The following is an 8,000-nucleotide window of genomic DNA, read 5'->3' as shown; positions in this document are numbered from 1 at the left end:
ATAAACCAAATGACATGCGTCTAAATGCAAATGTACTGTACGAGCATGTGAATGTTGTCTAGTGTTAATCTTCTGGTGCTACTGTAATCTGATTATACCTCGAGTATCCATCGAGAAAATAGTAGTAGTCTCGGCCCGTGAGTCTATCCAGCATCTGGTCCAAAAATAGCAAAGGAAAGTGATCTTTCTCAGTCGCCTTCTTCAGCTTCCGGTAGTCGATGCAAATTCTTCATCCTGTAACTGTTCTAGTCGGTATCAACTCGTTATTCTCATTTTCAATGACCGTGATACCTCCTTTCTTTAGCACGCACTGGACCGGACTTACCCACGAACTTTCTAAGATGGGGTAAATTATCCCGCATCTAACCACTTGATGATTTCCTTTTTTACTACGTCCTTCATGATAGGGTTTAGTCTTCGTTGTCCATTAATCATCACTTTTTCGCCATCTTCAAGGATAATCTTGTGCATGCATACAGATGGACTAATTCCGTAAATATCAGCTATGGTCCATCCAATAGCCTTCTTGAATTGTTTCAATACAAGAATGAGTTTCTCTTCTTGCTCACTAGTTAATTTTGCCGAAACAATCACAGGCAGAGTAGAAGCGTTACCTAAATAAACATATTTCAAATGTGAAGGTAGTACCTTGAGTTCTAATTTAGTTGGCTCCTCGATTGACGCTTTTGGTTGAGCATAATCCCTTTTTTCTAATTCTAAAGATTCAAAACGGGATTGCGGATTTAATCCCTTTTGATTAGCTTCTAACAATGCTAAGTATTTATCCTCCTCTTCATCATTCGGAGAATCTGATGTCACAATTTGTTCCAATGGATCCTCGACATAGTTGAGCTTCTTCTTCACTATTAAATCCTCTAAATCGGACACTGCAGAACAATCATCAATTGTGTCAGGAAATCACATAGACTTAAAAATGTTAAATGTTACCTGATCATCCTGAACATGCATAGTAAGCTCGCCCTTCTGCACATCAATAAGGGTCCTTCCGGTTGCTAAGAATGGTCTTCCTAAGATAATTGACACTTCTTTGTCTGCTTCAAAGTGTAAGATAACAAAATCAGCAGGGAAGATAAATTTATCTACACGTACCAATACATCCTCGATTTTTCCTTTTGGATGTGCTAAGGATTGACACTTCTTTGTCTGCTTCAAAGTGTAAGATAACAAAATCAGTAGGGAAGATAACACTTCTTTATCTACACGTACCAATAAGGGTCCTTCCGGTTTCTAAGAATGGTTTTCCTAAGATAATTGACACTTCTTTGTCTGCTTCAAAGTGTAAGATAACAAAATCAGCAGGGAAGATAAATTTATCTACACATACCAATACATCCTCGATTTTTCCTTTTGGATGTGCTAAGGATGGATCTCCTAATTGAAGTGTAACCGTAGTAGGTCTAACTTCACCTATCCCCAACTTCCTAATTATTGACATAGGCATCAAGTTAATACTCACACCTAAGTCACATAATACCTTACCACAATACGTTGCTTCAATGTTGCAAGGTATGGTAAAACATCCAGGATCCTTCAAATTTGGGGGTAATTTGTCTTGAAGATATGCACTATATTCCTTCATCAGAGCTACCGTCTTAAATTCTCTAAGTCTTCATTTTTTGGACAGGATATCCTTCATGAATTTGACGTAGTTTGGCATTTGCTTAAGTGCTTCAACCAATGGGATGTTGATATGAAGTTGCTTGAGTACTTCTAGGAACTTCTTGAATTAAATCTCTTGCTTCTACTTTTGAAGTCTGTGAGGGTAGGATGGTGGTGGTTTCTTTACTGGAACTGGTTGATTCGTCTTCTCTGGCAATTCTACATCTAACAGATTTGTTAATTGATTAGAATTAGCTGGTTCTGAAATTACCTTGTCAGGTTTTGCAGATTCTGGTTCTTGTGAAACTGGAATTTCAACACTCGATTGAACTTCCTCTAAATCTTGAGCGTCAGCTTGCTCTTTTTCAGCTTCGATGGTGTTGGGCTCTATTGTCTTTCCACTCCTTAATGTCAATGCTTTGCAATGCTCCTTCCCTCAATTCCTCAGATTCTTCGTATCATTAGGCAAAGCACCTGGTGATCGGTTCCTCAGTTCAGTTGCAAGCTGGCCCATTTGGTTTTCCAGGTTTTTCAATGTAGCTGCTTGGCTTTGGATTAAGGCATCATTCTTGGCCATGTATGTCTTTAACAGATTTTCTAAGCTATTGGATGATTCAGCTTGGGTTGGTTTCTGAACTTGTTGGGGAAAACTAGGCTACTGGGTTGGTCTAGGTTAAGCTTAAGTGTTACTAGTTCCAAATCATTGGTTACTCCAGGAAAACTGGGGTGATTTCACCATGATAGGTTATAAAAATTGGATTGTAGTCTTGCATTCCTCGATTTTGGTTCTGGTTACCCATGTAGTACATGGATTCTGGGTTTGATGGACATTCTTCGAACAAATGCCCTTCCCCACAATAAACACAGACTATATTTTCAAATTGGGTTGGTGATTGTGCTGCAAAATTGTTAGACACATTAGTAGTAAGGTTTTTTTACATTGAGGACATTGATGATACCTTAGATGTGAGTGAAGTAAGAGCATCTACTTCATGTATTCCAACAACTCGTCTTCCTGACGCTGCTCGATTGGTTGGCCATTGGTAATTGTTGCTGGCAATCCTCTCAATGATTTTATAAGCCTCGTTATAAGACTTAAAAAGGAGAGCACCATTAGCAGAAACGTCCACTACCATCCTTGTGTGAGCATTGAGACCATTATAAAATGTCTCAACTTGGATGCAATGTGGGATTCCATGATGAGGGCACTCTTGTAATAACTCTTTGTATCTTTCCCATGCCTCATACAAGGACTCATCATCCATTTGTTGGAAGGAAATGATCTCGTTCTTCAACTTAGCAATCTTGCTAGACGGGAAATACATCATAAGCAATCTTTCTGCTAACTCTTGCCATGTGGAAATTGAGTTCGGTGGCAATGAGTTCTACCAGGCTCGAGCTCTGTCCCTCAGTGAATATGGGAACAGCTTCAATTGTAATACATCTTCAGGTACTCCGGCTAATTTGAAAGAATCGCTCACCTCCATAAACAGTCTTAAGTGTAGGTGAGGATCTTCGGTAGGCTTTCCATTAAATTGGCCCACTGTCTGAAGCATCTGGAATATGGTTGGCTTTAGCTCAAACTATTATGCCTCAATTTCGAGTCTCCTAATATCTGGATTAAGATTATTAAATACTGGCACGGCATACTATTGTAAAGCTCTATCCCTATCATCAGCAATAAGGATAGGATTTTGAGCAAGGTTTGCTCTATTTCCTTGGATCGAATTTTTAAAGTTCATATCTTTGGTCCTTCTCTGATTTGGTTGTCTTCTTCGTTGTTGGAAAGTTCGTTCAATCCCAGGTTCTACAAGGAGTAGGTCAATAATTCGGTCAATACTCATAAACACCTGAAATACTCATAGAAAAATTAATTAAATTAAAAATTAAACAGGAAAAAATAAACCAAAATGTAAAACTAACAAATTAAAAAATAATGACTTTTTAAAATAGTCCCCGGCAACGGCGCCAAAAACTTGGAATGACAAAAATGTGCAAGTGTACACAATCCCAACAAGTAATAAAGTGATAGGTAAATGTCGAGTTATTCTACCAATAGGAACTGTGAAAAAGATTATTTATGAATGCAATTTAAAACACTTTGGTGTAGAAAAATTTTTGTTTTAAAAGTAGTGATTAAGAAAAATAAGGTTTTAAACTAAATAACTAAAGAAATAAATCTCAAATGCACGATTTCAAAATATGATTTAATCAAGATGACATAATTGTGTTGATTTAATTACATTTCTTTAACTTAGAATTATTAAACTCATGCTTATGTTGTTACGAATAAATTCACGGTAACTTGGTAATTTGCTAACTTATGAACATGTTCACCTACACAAAACCATTCATCCTTTAACATATCCCTATGTTAATTCAAATGATTAAACAGATTTTAACAAGAAAACATGTTATGGCACATACATACTTATTAAATTGAACTAATCTCTTGCATATCCTTATGTTAATTCAAACAATTAATTAAAGCTAATAAGCACATAAAAGACTATGTGAGGTAACAAGGTATCCCTACCTTGAAACAATTTAATCACAATAATCTTGCAAGTTATGCAAGGCAAGTGTATCGCCAGATACATTGCTAATTTAACCTTCAACTACCTTAGAAGAATAAACATGCACTGATTAAGTATTGCATCCATTAATTATAATTTCAATTCGTTTAGATAATTAATTCATTAGCTACCACACAATTGTAATGCAAGAATAACTTAGGCATGATTTTACTTAATCAAGCATTTTACTGAGGCCTATAATAGCATGAACACAATTTTAATAATTTAAGTAGATGAAATGCAATCAAACCAATAAAAATTAAATTCAAGCTAAACTGATTAAATTAACCATTCCAACAACATTAATATTCATAGATATGTTCATCATAACAACAACAAAAATTAAAGAGATAGGGAACAAGAATCAAATTCTGTGTTTTTCTGTGGCTTGACTAGGTTGCTCCTTCTTCGTTTTTTGTTGTCCTCACCGATCAAGGCTTCTATGAACAGTTCAATCTTGCTTCAAAATGGCTGAAGAATAACCCTTTCCCAAGGGGAGAAATAGGCACAAGAGCAAGGGACTTGAAATGGAAAAATGGGAGGAGAAAGTGAGAGAGGTGAGAAGAGATGTGACTAAATTGAGGTGTGCTTTGAATGATCAGCCAATGGGGGGTTTTTATATCTGAATGTGACAGCTAAAATTTGCTAAAAATAGCAGCCAAAGATCCACCCCTTGTCCGGCCATCTATGTGGCAAAGTTGATGGCTTCAACTTTGCTAAATATGGCTTAGGGCAAATCCATAAAGCCACCAATTGTGGAGGGCTTTGAATTCAACTTTGACAAGTTTTCAAGGGCTTCTTTGCAAGCTTAATTAATCAGCTAATAATCTTATTTGGGTCAGCATATGGATGGTTTTGGGCTGCCCAATCCTTGGCCGGTTCAATTCAATCGGTTTGGTTCAATTGGACCACTTTTTCCATAATTAATTAATAATAATTTATATCGAAATTGGGTATAAATTAAAATTAATTATATTATGAATTAATATACATAATTGGACCGTCTTAGGCTGGAAATTAGTTCACCTTGATACTTCAAATTGCTTCTCAGTTTTGTGCTTCTGGCAGTGTCTACTGAGCCATTTTTCACCCTTTGTGCAAATCTGTCGAAAATAACTAAAATTTATCAAAAATAATTATAAAATGAAATAAATTTCAACATGTTCTTATTTTAAGTGCACTTTAATTATTTTATAAAAAATAATTATTTTTTGACAAAAATTTAATCGAATTCGCATGAATTTAAATTAAAAAAAGGTATGAAAAAGTGTGTAAATTTTTGTGTTTCCATTAACTTCAACCCATTTTTAATTTGCCGGAATAAGTATTTAATTTCCTGGAATAAACTTAAATAATATTTAGTTTAAGTATTAAATGTGTTTAGTTAATTTAGTTTAATTAATTAAGTTGCTGGAATAAATTACTCATCTTAGTTAATTAAGTTCATCTTAGTTAATTAAGTTGTTGGAATAAATTACTCATCTTAGTTAATTTAGTTGCTGAAATAATTTATTGTTGCATGTGTTTTTCAGTTTATTAATTAAGCTTATTAAGTCTAATATGTGTCTAAATGTGTTTAATGTGTTTAATGAGTTTTAATGTGTTTGTTTGTAGGTGACTATTCAGTTGAAATAAGTTATGTCCAAGGGAGCTGTTATAAAGTGCTAATGTGGTTGTTACATTACTTAAAGAAGAGAATTATTTATCACTTAAAAGAGCTATTACATCATTTAAAGGAGAGCATTATATATCCTTTAAATTCAGCTACCTTTTCTTCTTCTTCAAGTGCTCAAAATATCAACAAGTTACTGGTGTCTATTCGGCTGCTCAAGAATGAAACCTACGCATTCAAATTCATTAAATCAGCTGAATTGGAGCAATAATTCATATTGATGGTTGGAGTTGCTTAGGTTTAGGTGAATTCAAGAGTTGTGTCTATTGAGTTGCCATGAGTTGTGCTTATTGATTAAGCTTTATTTCAGCCATTAACAGGTCATTTAAGCTGATACTTGTGACTACTTGGCTAGCCTTTATCTAGCCTTATAAATATTTGTAATCACCTCATTGTAATGGACCTTTTTGCAAAATATATGAAAATTGATATTTGTGAAATTTCCAACTCTCTTTGTTCTCTTGGGACTGACTTAACTTATCGAGCATAGCTTGTGGCGTCATTTCCTTTCAATTGTTAACCGAACTTATCACTTTCGAGTATGGCATTCATATACCTTTGGTTCCTATCATTTTTTATAACGGGTCAAGGTCCTTTGCTGTTTTCTTAAATCGTAAATCATCTAAGAACCATTTTGAGAATCGGGTCAACAATCCAATATTGTTGGTCATTCTCAGTCTTAGCCAAATTATCCTTTATTTATTTACCCATTTTCCTACTATCATTGTTTGAAGCCATTTATTCTATTTTGTTTCAATTAACCCAAAAAGAACTTATCCTTACTCAAATTCAAGATTGGGAAATTTAAACGACTCAAATCATCATCGAAATGAGCTCATTATACTTGTGGTTCGTATCACTTTTGATAGCGGGTCAAAGTTCTTTGTTGATTTTCCTAAATCGAATTCCCATAAGAGCTATTTTGAGTCTCGGGTCAACAATCATTTTATTGTTGGTTCATTCCCTGCCCTTAGCCGAATTCCCTATCTATTGCTTAACTATCTTTCATGTTGACCTTTGTTTGTAGCCATTGCCTATCTTTTCCATTCCTTTTAAAACGAATCAAGTCTTACTCAAATTCACGATTGGGCAATCTAAACGACTCGAATCATCACCGAAACAAGTTCGTATCATTTGGTGTCAGAGCTAGAGAATTTGGAGTAAGAATCAACGTTCTCGGCATTACGGTATTGTATTTCATTAGAAAAAATAAAAAAAAAGAAATTCAAAATTAAAAAAAGGAAAGTGTACAACTTTTTCATTGCCGAGTTTTTGAAAATTCTACTTGCTGCCCAAAATCATCCATTAAATATCCTACTTTTGGCCACACTCAACCCTTTCTGTTTCTTTCATTTTTAGCCTACCTATTGGTCCTAACATCATTCCTACCCTAAACTGACAACTCTTTTGCAAACCGACCCACATCGACTGCTTCTAAGTCTAAATAGTCCCCTTGAGAACTTAGGGAGGCAGATTGAGTGAAAAAAGGCACGAGAGTTTGCGAGAGCATTAGAGCGAAGGACAAGCCAAATAATGAGTGCAAACTCGAGTGGACTGTCGTCTACTTTTTCTTTGTTAGTGAAACGTGAGGTTTGTAATGGTGAGGAATTCATTTTTTGTTTTAATCACTTCTCTTTTCATCAATAAAATCATGTTTCAAGAAGAGCTTTTAGAATTAGATTTTCAATATGTGATGAAAGAAATGGATCAATTGTTCGATGGGAAACTAAAACCCCTACAAGAACAATTGGTTCGTGTCAAAGAGCGGGACCATCGAGCAAGAACCCAACGATAGCAATTTTTTCCAAGTGAAAGGATGGAAACGAGATTGCCAAGGAGACTAACATCCAACGAATGTGTGAAAAGAGATCCTTATCGAGATTCCTATTCCTCAAGGAATTTGGGTCGAAGTAAAGCAAACTTCGAGTTTGAGTCCTTTTGAGATGACAAACGAGAAGGTAGATATATCTCTACAAGTGCATCAAGTCATTCATCCAAGGAGGATCACTTACAAAGAGGTGAACATGTTTCGAAAGCATCAAAGTACCTGCCCACGGAGGGACATTCACGAAGAAATAATCTTGACTCCTATGTAGATTCTTTCCCTTCTTTCTGTCGAAAAACTTTTCATT

At 35.3% G+C, this 8,000-nt stretch overlaps 1 non-coding gene across 1 annotated transcript; it reads left to right on the top strand.

The window, feature by feature from the left end:
- The first annotated feature begins 2,811 nt into the window (after positions 1 to 2,811).
- Positions 2,812 to 2,918, top strand: LOC121204085 (small nucleolar RNA R71). The gene has a single exon (XR_005899013.1). It is a non-coding gene; the product is annotated as a small nucleolar RNA R71 (small nucleolar RNA).
- Positions 2,919 to 8,000: the final 5,082 nt, after the last annotated feature.

The sequence above is a fragment of the Gossypium hirsutum genome, chromosome A07, assembly GCF_007990345.1.
Source record: "Gossypium hirsutum isolate 1008001.06 chromosome A07, Gossypium_hirsutum_v2.1, whole genome shotgun sequence".
NCBI lineage: Eukaryota > Viridiplantae > Streptophyta > Magnoliopsida > Malvales > Malvaceae > Gossypium > Gossypium hirsutum.
Note: the sequence above shows the minus strand (reverse complement) of the source record. Positions and strands in the feature narration are given on the sequence as shown.